The sequence below is a fragment of the Ambystoma mexicanum genome, chromosome 11 (assembly GCF_040938575.1).
Source record: "Ambystoma mexicanum isolate Mex_15411 chromosome 11, UKY_AmexF1_1, whole genome shotgun sequence".
Lineage (NCBI taxonomy): Eukaryota > Metazoa > Chordata > Amphibia > Caudata > Ambystomatidae > Ambystoma > Ambystoma mexicanum.
Window position 1 is genome coordinate 813653638 of NC_090934.1, and position 15385 is coordinate 813669022.

The 15385-nt window shown below is 41.9% G+C and overlaps 1 protein-coding gene across 18 annotated transcripts in view; it reads right to left on the reverse strand.

The window, feature by feature from the left end:
• The window catches only part of SOX6 (SRY-box transcription factor 6), a 1055545-nt gene that overhangs the window by 303574 nt on the left and 736586 nt on the right, over window positions 1–15385 (reverse strand). The gene's annotated exons all lie outside the window — the stretch shown is intronic.

Sequence of the window (15385 nt, forward strand, 5' to 3'; positions counted from 1 at the left end):
AGTGTCCAGGCGTAGCAGTGGGAGTGCCACCTGCCCGACCAGGCATGGCAGTGGGAGTGTCACCTGAGTGTCCAGGTGTAGCAGTGGGAGTGCCACCTGCCCGACCAGGCATGGCAGTGGGAGTGTCACCTGAGTGTCCAGGAGTAGCAGTGGGAGTGCCACCTGCCCGACCAGGCATGGCAGTGGGAGTGTCACCTGAGTGTCCAGGCATAGCAGTGGGAGTGCCACCTGCCCGAGCAGGCATGGCAGTGGGAGTGTCACCTGAGTGTCCAGGCATAGCAGTGGGAGTGCCACCTGCCCGACGAGACATGGCAGTGGGAGTGTCACCTCAGTGTCCAGGCATAGCAGTGGGAGTGCCACCTGCCTGACCAGGCATGGCAGTGGGAGTGTCACCTGAGTGTCCAGGCATAGCAGTGGGAGTGCCACCCGCCTGACCAGGCATGGCAGTGGGAGTGCCACCTGCCTGACCAGGCATGGCAGTGCGAGTGCCCCTTGAAATATTGATTGGTTAGCAGTGAGAAATGGAAGTGTGACGGCCTCGGAAGGATCAATTGAGTGTGTAGGTAGTACTCCAGACATATCTACCTATTGGGTGTTGATTAGGGTAGTACTTTCAAAATAAAACGAACTATTCTGTGTTGATTAGGGTTGTACTTATGCAATATATCGACCTATTGGGTGCAAAATTAACCCCAATTAAAATTGCAACTGGAAGGCGGACGATGCTAGGGTCAGAGGATGCAGATCCGGTGCATGCTTAAATCAGAAATGTGGCTATATGGGTCGTCAGTGAACCATGAAGAAAACAGGTGGAAGAAGTGCACAGAGCACTTGCAGAAGCAGCCTTCCAGGGCATGCGCCTTCGCTAAGAGGTGTTCTCTAGATTGCATCTTTGGAAATATGCCCCTGGCATGCCTAAGCAAATGAATAGCACAACATCCCTGAAGGCAAAGTGTAGACAACAAGGAGCGGTGCAGAATGTTGACCCTTAGAGGCGCTTTTAGAAGTAGGGAGGTGGACCTCAGAAATCCTCTGAGGGTGAGCGGGTTGAACGACCCTCCAGTGACAGACCAGGGTGTCCCTAGCATGGAGTAAGCCAGCATGGTCAGGGCAGCGTAGCATGACTCTTCCCCTGTGACCCCATGCATGTAACATTTTCAGGAGCCCGGAAGAGTCATTGCTCTCGAGGACTGCACAAATCCTTTTGAAATCCTCAAAACCATCACAAAGGGAGGGGCCTTCCTAGACACTGTGCAACATTGGAGACGAAATGATGCTTTGACATTGTTGCACCCATACGTAGCCCCTCACACTAATACAGTGTGCCCCGGCATGCAGGATCAAGGCCTTCTTTATGTAACATGGCATGTAACATGAATTTGCACAACTGGCAATCCTATACAGTGCCTGTTCCAAAATGTTGATTTGACTAGGAGGGAACCCATTTAAAGGTCTGTGCACAATGTGGCCATGCACACTTTTCAAACTGCCAAGGCCTTGTGTAGTTAGGTATTTATGAAGCCGTAAAACGCAAGGGGCATGCATACACACAGCTGCCATGATGACATGACTCTCTTACACGTTACACGCAGAAGCTACATGCAACCAACAACTGGATAATATGTTTTTGGCAATTATTAAAACTGGAGCTCAACAATCCCTTGGTCGCCATTGTGGTTTGTGCATCACAGAAGGTTGAGGGTAGAAGGAGGTGAGTTTGAACGAAAATCCACACAACTGGAGATTTTCACTGAATTATTAAGTTGTGTTTGGTACAGTGACATTGGCGCAGCCATTGTGGTACACCGAACCCCCACTTTACCAGGTGGGAATATTACGCGTCCCCTACCCCATTTTGCAAGAGAGGGCCCGCATTGTTTGTTTTACGTCAGTGTTTAGGTGAACTAATACACGCAGCTCGATTCTCATCCCCAGCAAGTGTGGGCAATTGGCAACACGTGCAATCAAACATCGCCCTTTTCTGGCAGTTACTGGGGACATTTCTGTGTGGTCTTATCTGCAGGGCAGGTTGCTTCCCCAATCAGTATCCTTCATTTCTCCATCGCTTCCTTGCGCCCAGTACTCAATTCAAAGAGGAAATGCATTTCTGCTAAATTGGCTCTAAAAAACACTTTCCCAGTTTATGGATTTGTTTTAACAAGCTAACAACATCACCATTCTTCACTCGTCCACTTAGCTTAATTTTCCTACCATCACTTTCATTGCTGAGGTTGTCTCTATTAAGCCATTTTTTGTGCATCATTAACTTTTAACCAGGCATCGATAGCTTTATTGTTTAAATTGCGTGTGACTTTATTTAGCGTCAGCATTTCTTCTGGCTCCTGACAAGGAGTCACATTTTAGAACTAATTAAATTGATCCCTGGGACGCAGGAGCCACTAAACGGAATTATTCGTGCCCAAGTGTCAATATATTAAATCAAAGGGCTAATGAGTAGGGTCACTGCTTCTTTTATTCGGAAGGCTTCGGCGGAATACGCTTCACATCATCGCTCTATTTTCAGTCTTAACAATCAATTTTATTTAAACCAGAGACGGCTAATTAATACGCTTTGATCTATCAGCACATATTACGCGGCACTCGTTCTTCGTGCCATTCAGAAACTGTACCGATGGAATTCAGTGGCGGAAAAAAAATGTCCCTGTTGATATAGGTGGGATGATAAATTTGATTTCTTTGCAGTTGTGTGACACAACTTACTCCTATTAGGTCATGGGGAAATATCTTGTGTCACTGAAAAGGTTTTTTGTATATAAATGATTTTCTGAACTTTCAGGGGAATTTCCGCCATTAGTGTCGCAAGTGTAAATCAAGCTCAAAATGCGCCTTCTGCAGCTGACAATAGAGCCTAACGAAAGCGATTAGGAAATGACCAAATTTGTCACGTCAGCTTTTCCGATCGCTCTTAGAGCAGCTGAGTAATACTTTGGATCCTTTCACTATTTACATCTGGACACTACTTCCAAATTCATCACCTAATAAGTCACTCCACATGCTGCCTAAGTCATTTTAATTTTCCTTCCTTTGATGAAACGCTTAGGGCTGGATCAAAAAGCTATCTTTTTTTAGTCATCTGTAGTTGCTCTAATTAGGTCCACGGTGTATAAAAATTAAGTGTGGCCTCCTGCATTAATGGTAGCAGTCTTAATTTGATGGGCAATTGTCCTGCACCAGGAGTCTGCAACCTGCAGCTCTCCAGATGTTATGGACTATGACTCTTGTGATCCTTCAACATTGACTTTGCTAGCTATGGCTGATGGGAGTTGTAGTCCAAAACATCTACAGTGACAAAATGTGTTGCAGACCCCTGTTCTGGACATTTCCATGACATATGGTACTTCAACCACAGAATCCTTCTTCACTGCCCCAAATGCACCATGGAGATGTATGGCTTAGCCCTGGCTTAATTGGCATCCTTCCCTAAGGATAAATGTACTGAAATTAAACACTTGTGTATAGGTGCGTTGCCATATCATAAATGTCTTTGTTCCTCTTTTTCTTGAAACATTATCAGTTGTGGGGTCTTACAAAGGTCAACAAGTCCCCCATTGTTGTTTAACATCTATATGAGGCCACTATTAATTATTTTGGGATAATTAAATACCCCATTCCAATTGTCTGCCGATTGATTACCTGAAGATCGTGATCTGACTGGACGAAAACAATAAAAACATCCATCACAACATCATAGGATGTTACAACAAATCCAAGCCTGAATGAGCCTGTGATGCTTTTGCCTTAATGGTAGTAAATTCAAAATGATATGTTGCACAACTGGGCCATGGAACCTACCTTCCAACAGGTCACAATTGATGGGCACACCCCAAAACAGAGGATGCCATCAGTAAACTGGGAGTCAGCTTCAATTCTGAGTTTAGAGACGTCTTATTTCAAGGACCATCCGTTATCAGCTACACCTCATGGCCAAACTGAACTAACCAAAGTCTGTGTATGCAGGGATATACAAATGAACTCTTATCCATCCTCGACTAATCGAGAACAGAGAGATAAAATTACTTATAGTGATCAAAATGTCTGTCAGCATTACACCTGGGGTGAAATCCTTCCATAGCCCACAGTACAATCACAAGTGTTTTTTAAGGTACTTTACTGTATAGTATGCTCCAGGTCTTCTGACACAAAGTTCAAAGCTATGCGGTCAACACATTACACTGCTAATTACCAACACGGAATGGCAGGCCTTGAATATCTGGCACATCAGTGTGACAATACTTTAGAAAGTTTGTGGTGAAGAAGGAGAGCCAGTGGTGATTGTTGCCAAACTCTGGAATGACTTTCCAGTCTCAGTCTCCTGGAAAACCACCTCAATTTCAGGGAAACATTTGCTCTACAAAGGCTACACTGGCCAACTTCAGGTCTAGCCTTGCTGTAAAAAAAAAACTCTTCCTAAATCCCATGTCCTCATGCATGCTGTGGAAGCTGAAAGTCCCATATCACTTCCAGGCAAGGGGTGGATCCGAATGTCCTTACATGTATGGCACTTAACGAGACCAGCTTAATACAGAACCTCAGGAATGCATTAATGTAGCTTGGTGTGAATGGTGTGGTCTCTAGCAAATCTTCTCATGTCCCATATAACTTCTGCTCCCCTTTCCACTTCCAATTTTCACAGTGCTCTGAAGTGGGCCAAGCTGTGTGCAGAACTGTAGAAAACACACATATACACAAACTGTTGAGTCTAAAACTGGTGAATGACGTGTAACTATGCATACACACACTAGGGGAGAAAGGCAAGGTACAGGGGGTAACAGAGAGATGGATTGAGGAGGCGGCAGCTGTACTGTAATGAGAACCTGCTTCTCCACAGTCAGTCTCTCGTTTCCCCTGAACGGAACTGCACTCTCACTTCATCATCCAGCTTTAAACTAAATCATTTTGATATTCTTTTCTCATTCTGTCACACAGTAAAGGCAAGCTAAAGGTGCATATTAAAAGTAAATTCATGGCTTAATTACAATCATAGACAAACAGTTCCGTGACACAAATATGTGTGGGGAAGCAACGTGCGCCATTTTCAATATGTATATTTTAAATTGTATAACATGTGCCAGAACAAACTCATTTTGAAAACAGTCAATATATCTATATAACAAATACCGGTAAAGTTAGGTGGCTTTAAAAAGGCTTGAAAAAAATCCTTCTACCTGAAATGTGAAGGTATAATATTCCATTTCAGAAAAGTTACACATGCTTCAAAGCCACATTGTAACCATAGCCGGAAGTTCACCTCCAGTCAGACTTACATCAGCAAGGCATTGTGGGTATGCAAATATACTCAAATGCAATCCTTTTGATTCAGAAAATGTGTTCCAGCCACAAGACTATAAGACTATACAACACTGACAATCCTTTAAACGTCTTGAGAAGTGTCTGTCGTGGGTTGATTAAGCTAGGTATAAAGTAGCACAGCCCTATAAGACTAAGGCAATCTTTGGGAGTAAAAGGCTTGCATCTGAGTTCATTTGCATACCCACAATGCCTTGCTGATGTGAATCTGGACTGTATATGAACTTCCAGAGATGGTTACTAGGGGGCATTGTGACATGTGTGAATTGTCTCAAATGGAATATTCTAAATATATAGAATTTAAAGGGTACAATGAGAGTGTGGTTGCAGTCGTTTGGATATGAGAGGTTAATCAAGTTTGCACTAACTCCAAAATACAAGCACAGCGCAACACGTGCAATTCTTCCTCTTTGCCATAACTCCTGGTGAATAAATGTTGTGTCAGTGGTACAGCAATAATGTGACCTATTAAACTGACATGAGCCACGAACCAGGAATATTTCCATCTAATGTACCATATTTTTAATGTGGGTTTCAATATGATATGTTTGCAGTGAAGGACAAAGACATCAATGACTCCAGCCAGGGTCCAGTGCATCTATTAGGTGAGATCCCACTGTTCCCTGTCAAAGCATCCTGGACTGACAAGATTCATGTAGCCAAGTGAAAATATTAACTTGTGATAAGCAAAGTATGTAGATGTCTGGCACTATAGATTTCTCACTGCGAATGCACAGCTTAAGTGACAAATCATTGAATTGTGGTTGGAATTGTTGCATCCATTTATATCCCGCTCTCCAAACTTTTAGTGAAAAGACAACCCAGTAATTAGTGGACAACAGCCATGCTAAAATGGTGTCCAAGGAACAATTTAAAAGAGAGCTCCCACTGGAAGTCACTGCATTTGCCCCATTGCATGATCTGCTTTTGAATTCTGAAGTGGTGTGCGCTCAACCTCACACCAACACAAACAAATCAATGTTTATACTATGATGGAATTCCCCACTCCTCAAAACTGTTGTAGAAGTCGATCCCTGTCTATTTTGATAGCAGATGTGCATATTTGCGCCAATTCTGAAAGTCACACTTTTGGTTGATGACAAAGACCTCTGGTAAGTTTCTTTAGTCTACTAGAGTTTGTCATTTGAGCTTCTCGAAATGTTGCCAGCACCGTTTAACGGCCATTTAAATCCCAAGTGACTTTGAATGCTTCCTGAAAATGACTATAACCTAAATCGCGTTATAATGACTCAATATGCACTATAATAACCTTAATAAGTATAACAAGTAATTCTGAACATAGATATGTATATTTAAGGTGAGGTAAATCGACCTAGATGCCACCCCATGAAATAAGTGTGTATGTTATTGCAAATCCCTTCTGTTATATTATATATGTGCTCATGGGCTTTGCAATGGGTGTGGGGGGAGACGCCGAGCTAAGATGGTCATCATTACCCACATTCTCTGAATTTAGGTGGTTTTGTTGCATTAAATCTGATTACCTTAACTCTCTCTTACCCAACATTTTTGCACTGAATTTCAAGGGTTGTCTTGTACTATAGTTTATTTGTGGCCACAGTGCACCAATAATGGGTTCCTGTTGTGCCCTGCCTGGTAGTTGTAAAATATTTATTTTACTCCATATTCCAGCTGTAATTTTCACAGAAATAATTTACGATCCCCATCGTAGCATAGCATTGTGCCGATTGCTATGGTAATCCCATGAGATTCCCCTGGTATTCCCCAAAAAATCCGAAAAATGTAAAAAAATTAAAACGTCTTCCTCTTCCTCACAGGTACTCATCATGTTCCCTCCTCCTCTTTTCTTGATCGCCCTAGTCCCCTCAATTGCTTTTTCCATCTCTAATCCTCTCCCATTACCCCATATAAGCCAAACATGTGAAACCCGTAGTTGGCTCCCCAGATCATCCCTAAATCCGCAACTTCTCATGGTGTGCTCTTTTCTACTTCCCTGCATCTAGCCTGATCTAATTAATCCTGTATCCTCTTCCAAATACCTTTTTGACCACTTTTAAATTTCTGCTTTCCACAGTAGTATTGTGGGAATCTTTTGCATCAATACAAAACAAAATGGTGGCTTTTCATTTCTGAAAAGGATCTGTGCTGAAAAGCAGAATGTCAGATATATAAAGGTTTTTGCGAGCAGTGGACACCCCATTCTGTCAAATATCTTAAAAACTACTGATCAGATTTACCTCAAACTAGTAATGCATATTAAGTCAAAGCATTGTGCCCAAGTTTTTTATTTAGTCCAAATCCACCCAGTGGTGTTTGTGATACGGCTATTCAAAACTTTTTGGAGGGAGAACTTTCATCCAAAACCCTTCTTTGACTCAACAGTTATTAACAATAGAAGTGTGGGAAAAGTCTATGTACACAGGTTTCACCTTAAATGTAGGGTGGTGACTGCCGCCCTAAATTATACGTTGGTTCCAATCCTATGCTCAGGATTACTTCCAAGACAGTCTTAAAGCACTTTACATTCATTGAGACACAGCCACATCATGGGCTGAACAGCCCCACAACCTGAGAAGTTTCCTTTCTTGTGAGTTATGAGCCCCCAGGAAATTAGAAACTGGGCTGTTTCCTGGTTGCTATAACAGTTGCTCTACCTCCTCTGTAGACTGTGTATATGCATATTTGAAATGAATGACATTAAAATACCTTTCTTTTATTACAAAACTTTGTTAAATCTGCTGCAAACTGCCACAAATCACAAACTTGCAGAATTGAAGTTGACCTATCTCCCCACTTATCAGGTATCACTGTATATCATTATAGAAAGATTCATGAATTGTCTAACTTATATCGTGCCTTCTAATAGACAACCTAGCCTCTAAGTACTTGCTCTAAAACATATTTGAATGATTATCACCAAAAGAGGAAGTTAAACAATATTACAAATAAACATAAAATAGTAAGAGTGGAAAGTAACAGTACGGCAAGTACACGAGATGCAGCCTTGATGTCTTGAGAAATTCTCAAGAAACATACTTAGTGACAGAGCAGGTGCTGTCCATAAGTTGGAGCCAGGGGTGTTGTATGGTCTGGAAAAGATTTACGCTAATGTTGGGACTCGGGGCTAGCTTGTCTTTTGGTTGTAGCCTCTGAGCTTCTATCCAGGGTTACAACTAAAAGACCCGGGGTTTTAGACCTCCCAGCCACCACCAGCGACGCCTCTGGCAGGAGCAAAGAGAAAACCCTAAAGAAATAAGACAACAGTATGCCATCAAGTGCTTACAGGAAGGACAAAGGAAGACGGTGGTTGAGAAAAAAAAACAAAGAAGCAATAGTTTTCCAGTTCGCCCTTTACACCACCTGCCACAAAACCCAGCATTTGTATTTCTCTTGTTAAGAGATAGTTAATCTGATAAGCAAAATTCTGAACTCATTAATCATTAATTATTTAATCTTCATAAGGCACTTAATACCGGAGGCCAGTCTCTAAGCATAGGACCTATATTCATACCTGTGTTGCTCTGCGCTGTCTTACTTCCAAGGCAAATGTGTTGCCCCTGAGCTATCCTCGTGGCCCATTAGTAGAGTTGAGTAATCACAGCTTGTTAGGTTGCCACCATAGAGTGTAGGGATGAGCCTCTACGTCTTCTCACTGCCCTTTCTCTTAGCAGCTTGACCCAGCCTGAAGCAACTCGAGGGTGTGATAGATAGCTCCTGACAATAATGTGGCTCTGATTAAGGGTGGCGCACATTAGCTGCTCCTAAAATAACAACCAATATTCAGGATTTTTATTTTGCTTCTTTTATAATAAATAGTAATAACGTGCATTTATATAGCGCTCCAAACCCTGAGGTATCTGAGCACTGCTTATTATTATCCACGGAGTGTGGTGCTCATTTATCGACCTCGGATGGATGAAAGGCTGAGTTTGGCCCTGCCGGGATTCGAACCTGCGTCCCTACTCGCTGTGCTATCTGACCGACTCTAAAATGAGCATCCTAGAACAGAAGAAACGAGTGTATGCTATTTATTCGCGCTTGCTGTTATCGCATCTACACAAAACAAATGTAATCACAATATTTGCATCTATACTTTAAAGCTGCTATGTGGCTTGCTTGTTTCGTTTTTATAGCCCGATTTGAAGTGTAAAAATAGCTAAAGAGGTTATTCTATCATAATAATTCGGTACATATGTCCATTTATGGTCAGGCTTTTAACCCTTCACTTAAGGAATAGTCCGGAGCACGGGATAGGGAGATTTTGCCGTAGGAGATTTCATCGAAGTACAATACATCGAAAACATTTTTAATGGATTTTGACCCAAATAGATGTATGGGGAGGGTTTTGATTAAATGCTTTCAATCAGATCACATGGAACCCCGGGAAAACAGAAATGAAATAAACGTAGGAGCAGACAAAAATGTTTTTTTCTGAATGAGGGTGCTTAAAAACGGCCTCCTCAAACATGTCACAAGTAAAGTATGTCCTGCTACAATAGTTTTTTAGACATTTTAAAGTTCATCTTTTTTATGCACTTACTACTACCACGATCCAATACGGCATAATAACATCACACGTTCCTTCCTGTTTCTCAACGCAATGTGCATTTGGTGCTTTCAAACATTACATTATTAGAATCTGCCTGCACAGAGGCTCTCTTTGAAAAATACTGTCACACAGCCACTTTTGTCCATTTATAAACACATATGCTTTGCTAGATCAAGCAGACGCTGTTGTTTTTACCTCAACTGTTTTTCTTCACTTCCAAAGGTATAATGCCCCAGTCTCCCTTTGCCGCCCATGCAGTGCGCGCGGTATTCCGGAAAGCCCCAACCATCACTGAACCTTCTGTTGGCATGAACAGCGTTCAAGACAAACAATCACTTTAGCAATGAGAATTAGTGAATGGAGCTGTCTGACTTCTACGGCCCCTGCTGTCAGAGTTGGATCGCACGACCGCCTACTTATGAGGAGTACATTCAAATGAGTCTGTCGAGTTTCTCTTTGTGAAGCTATGAGACCTCGGCAGGATGTGAATATGCATATGTGCAAAGCTGAGCTAGGAGTCCAGTCTTGCAGCATTCACTAAAGGAGCACCAGGAATGAATGAACAGAATTTTACCCTAGAACACGACTAGTACATTCTGCATGGAATGCGGGTGGTTGTGAAACATGGTGCAGGCCCATATAAAGACACCATGAGCATCTAAGAGAAGAGTCTATCATACATGTGTTTGAGAGATTTTCTTAAGAGTCACCTGTCACTCCCCATCCACTTCAGGGCATTCTTGGGGAGATAGTCTACATATGTTGCAGACACTGGGCCTGATGATTTTGGGTAACACATTTATAAATGGTGTAAATTAGCACGAGATTTCTCCCAGGGCAAAAGTGTGTAGGAGATAATTCGCCAGGGACAAACCTGAAGGCTGCAGCCATGAGTGTCATTCAGGGCCATGCAGGTGCCCGTAAGTAGAAAAGTGGATTTGCTGGTTAGATCTGTCACCAAAACTAAAAGAAACTAATGCTGAGAAACTGCAAATCATGATTCTTGAGGCAGATGGCTCAGTGTAGGGAGAATCAAAGAACAGTGGAGACTGTTTCAATTTGAAGTGAGAGGTACCAGAAAAATGCATCATTTTAGGTGGATTTCCAACTCTTTCTCGCTACCACGACAAGGGCGCACCTAAGAGACAGCACTTGACACATGGGAATAGCATCACAAAGTAAACCACCCCATGAACCATATTGGGCCGTTGTGGACATTACACCCGAAAACTGAGTTTCTTTTTACCCATGTCAATTGAAAGCAGGAGATGCAGAAAGTATCAACGTAAAATTGAGGCCTGAGTGTGTCAAACATATAGCCCTGTTAACCTGAGAATAGTGACTGTTACGGAAATTTGAAAATGATAAAAGTCCAGTAGTAGAATGTTGTCAAGTGTTCTGAATGGCACGATTATGCAATTTCCCTACTGTGCATCAAGTGAAGTAAATTAACCATTTGTTTAGAGTCTGTCTAATGTAATGGTTTATTGCTCCAACAACTGTTTGGTTATTGTACAAAGCCTAAATTAATATAGTGGATGTTACATAATGAATTATAAGTGTACATTTGTTAAAAACCCAATGTTCCTTTTATATCAGGATGAATACATTGTTGTTTAATTCAGCCTGATATTGTACTAACTTCAAGTTGATCTGAGTTTGAACTCGGAGCAAGGAAGTCCCCCTGAGAATCTTCCAGGGGATATTCTTGTTAAAAAAAACACATTCCAAGAAAACAGAATTTGTGGTCTTTAGAGGAGATTTGCATCTAGAATCCTAGATGGTCTATTTTATGAGCCAGCTTCAAAAGCAAATGTATGCATTAGCTGATGCCTTTTGATCCTGCTGTCTCTTGAAAATCAGCCATTTGATGGTACTAATGTAACCAGAGCAATGGGAGCCTGTCACAAATGTCCGATCAATCACTAATCAAGGCCACACAAAGAGGTGTTTACATGACTTGAGTACTGGGCTTGAGAACTTAAGCTCAATTGCATGGCATGTCCAATCATGTACTTCTTTTGGTTTAAAATAGGACCTGCTCCTGGATATCATCCTTTTTGTTCTTCAGCGTAATGTAGGATCAGGCACTGCACATTGTCCGCTGCTAGCAAATCCATCCCATTATGCCTATGGAGTTCTCTTGCCAATTGCCTTATCAAATGTGAAAAACGAGCACAGTTGTGGGGTTTAATCACAGCCCAAGCAAATATAACTGAAAGGCCCACTGGTGAATGAAAAGCCTGCCTTAAAACGTCAATACTGCTAAATGTGACTAGCAAATATAAACACAGGTGTTTTCTGCAGTTTACACAAGGAACATTATAACATGGAAAAGGCACATCACTGGGTTGGCTGAGAGACAAACAGCAACGTTTTTCATAATGAACATTCTTTAAATAAACTGACAGCAGCCCTTCACTGTCAGTGTTGCCACAGTACGATAACTGGAAGTACAAAACAAAGAAAATACTCTGATTCAAAAATGCTTTTCAAAATAACAGAAAGATGCAGCAACAATTGAAAATACTATTTTCTTTTCATAGTTCACATGTAAGTCTCATTTAAGCCCAAGAAAGACTGTGTTTCTTGTTGTTGTGAAGAATGTTCAAGTACCTTCCCCCATTGCAGGCCTTTTGGCACCTTATCTGGAAGAGAGAGCTTTGTGAAACTGACGCACACCAAGTATTTATGATTGCCAACAGGACCCGCTTTGGTGGGGGAAAATGCTTGAAAATACAGAATCTTAGATCAAAATTATGGTCAACTCAAGATTACCAAGATCACCAGAACAGAATGCCAGATGTCAACACGGCCTCGTGACATCACAGGGCAGCGGTGAACCATCTGCTGCAGAATAAGAATCTCGTCAGCCCATTATCTAGCAAAGGAAAAAAGGATAATGTTTTTACCCCCAGCCTGAATCATCATTGAAGCCCACAGATTCTGAACCACGTGGTTTCAATGAAATGAAACTAAGAAATGGGAGTTGTGATGTGTAACTAAATATTATATATGTTAATTATGCAGCATTGAATTTCATTGCAAATGTTATTTTATTCAATAATTTGGAGACCAAGAGACTCACAGACTTGGCACGGGTCTCATTTGAATGCTGTTATTAAGGCAATGTCGCCAATGTCATGTGCATCTGGATTCACTGTTGTATAACCCTGTGACAATTCAAAAGATGTTTCTAGCTGCCTCGAGAATGTTGGAAACTTGAAAGTTGGTGACCTTATGGCTTGTTAGATTAGGTATCTGGATATTAAATTCCATATTCATAGCTTTTATACTTTTTGTGTAAAAGGAAACAAATTATAACATACCCATTCAATAAGGTGCTGAAATCAAAGTAAGCTTCTCCGATCTGCCATGAGGAGAGGAATATTAATATCTATTTATCATGATATTTATTGGTAAATTACAAACATTTTCCATGTAAGAACTTTCTGAGCAAAAAGCTGTCAGGTTCAAAAAATGCAATTGATAGAAGGGGTGTACCTCTACACTTCACTTCAATCGCATAACTCCCATAGCAATCCAAAAGGAGGGGTTGGCTCTTGTGAGGAGGAAGAGAGAATGTCCCTCCAATGAAAAAGTTAGCATTAGTAAACTGGCACATCCTAATTGCAATAATCAGAGGTGTGGATTACACACTTAAAGACACTTGCTCTGTGCAAGAGGGGATGATCACAGCAAAACTGGAAAGGGGACAGAAGTGAAGAGAGTAAAGGAGAAAAAGAAGGCCTGTTAAACATCTTGGAGGACTTGTCCTTATTTTGCCTGGCTGATCCTGGGACTGCTGCCTAAAACCATCTTGGATGGAAAGGCCTTAACCCTGAGAGGCCTTAAACCTTACCTGGGAAAGAGAGGAATTGGGCGAGCAACCGTTGACTAGTCCATGATCCTTAAGGAGAAGCCAGATGAAGGATGAAAGCTGTTGACGATCTCTGACGGAAGTGACAAAACCCTATGCTGTCCAAAGAGGAGCCTGGCTGTCTTCATCGAGTGCCCCAAAACAGAGGTCTCAAGTAAGTAGAATTGATGCATTTGAAACTAAATGTGTGGGGGGATATGCCTACCATAATATCTTCCCTTTATAGTGCAGAACAACCTCTGGTTCCAGAAGCAACTCAAGAACTGCCTTTTTGTTTATGATTTCTCCCTTCATCTCCTCTGCTTATGCACCTGACTGCTGCGTGCACTGGTCACCGCATTTCCAGTTGCCCTTGGACTACCTCTGGGCTCCCCAGAACTTAATGGTCTGTATCTGCAACCCTTCAGCCCCTTCTCTCTGTACTTATGAGCCACGCGCTGGCTGCAATTGTGAGTTAAATGTACTTCCCCCTTCCCCTTCCCCTGGCACTTCTCCCCTTTTCTCTTCCCCGCACCTGCGTGATCCGAATTACACAAGACCTAGCAAGATCATTATTTTGTCCCCCATTTGTTTCCCCCTCCTTGTCTTGTCACGCCAAGATACACTTGTGTACAGGTGCGTTATAAATGCCACATCATATCATATCATATTGGTTGAGGGGAACATTATGTAGACCCTTTGCATATTTGACTGTATATTAATTTAATTAACTCCCAAATAGATTGACGAAGAGGGGAGCTTGGAAGAGTTTGAAACTTCCACCTTCTTTCCTAGCAGGAATGATGTTATTGTCAAATAAAGTAATTGGGGTGCCCTGACCACAAAAACAAAATGTGTAACTGTCCCCATTCACAAACCCTGCCTTTAAAACAAAAAGGTGTTTGTTCATTCCCAGACCTTGACTGTCCTTGTCCCTAAAATGAAAATCTCAACTGACACCACTTCCCAAAACCCTGCCTTTCAATGAAAGGTGTCCTTGCCACGAAAACAAATTTGATAATTGTCACCATTCCACAACCCTTGCTTTTGAATAAAAAAGTATGCTCATCCTAAAACAAACATCTCAATTATCACCACCCCTTACACATTATATTAAACAAAAGGGGTTCCCTTGGCCCCAAACTAAATTCCTAAACTGTCCCCACTGCCTAAACCTGGCCTTTAAACAATAATATCACTGATGCATGCATTTTTGGTGCTTGGGGAGAGGCGCTTTGCAAAGAAACAAGTGTAATTTCCAGTGAACAATATGCACTGACAGTGTGAAAGTGACCCTGCTAGCAGAACGATTTTAGTTGGTTGCTGGAAGAAAAGGAGCCAGGGTGCAATTCGCCACATGCATCTTTGTCAAGGTCTGTGTTTCCAAAACTGTAAGAATTTTAAAGTGTGCCGGAAATTAATCAAAGGACTGCAGGTACCATGTGTAAAGTGTTCTCATGTTAAAACTGTGCTTTGTTTCTACTTTATCAAGTACTTCTTACCTGTTTTGTAAGTGAAGCTTTGTTGTCTACCACAGGCAAAGTGGCGTGTGTAATTAAGTAAAATTATTATTCATTGGGCCTCATTACGACCCTGGCAGAACGGGTTCAATGGCGCCGTAAAAGGCTGCGGCGCCATTCAACCCGTTCCACCACATTACGAGGTCC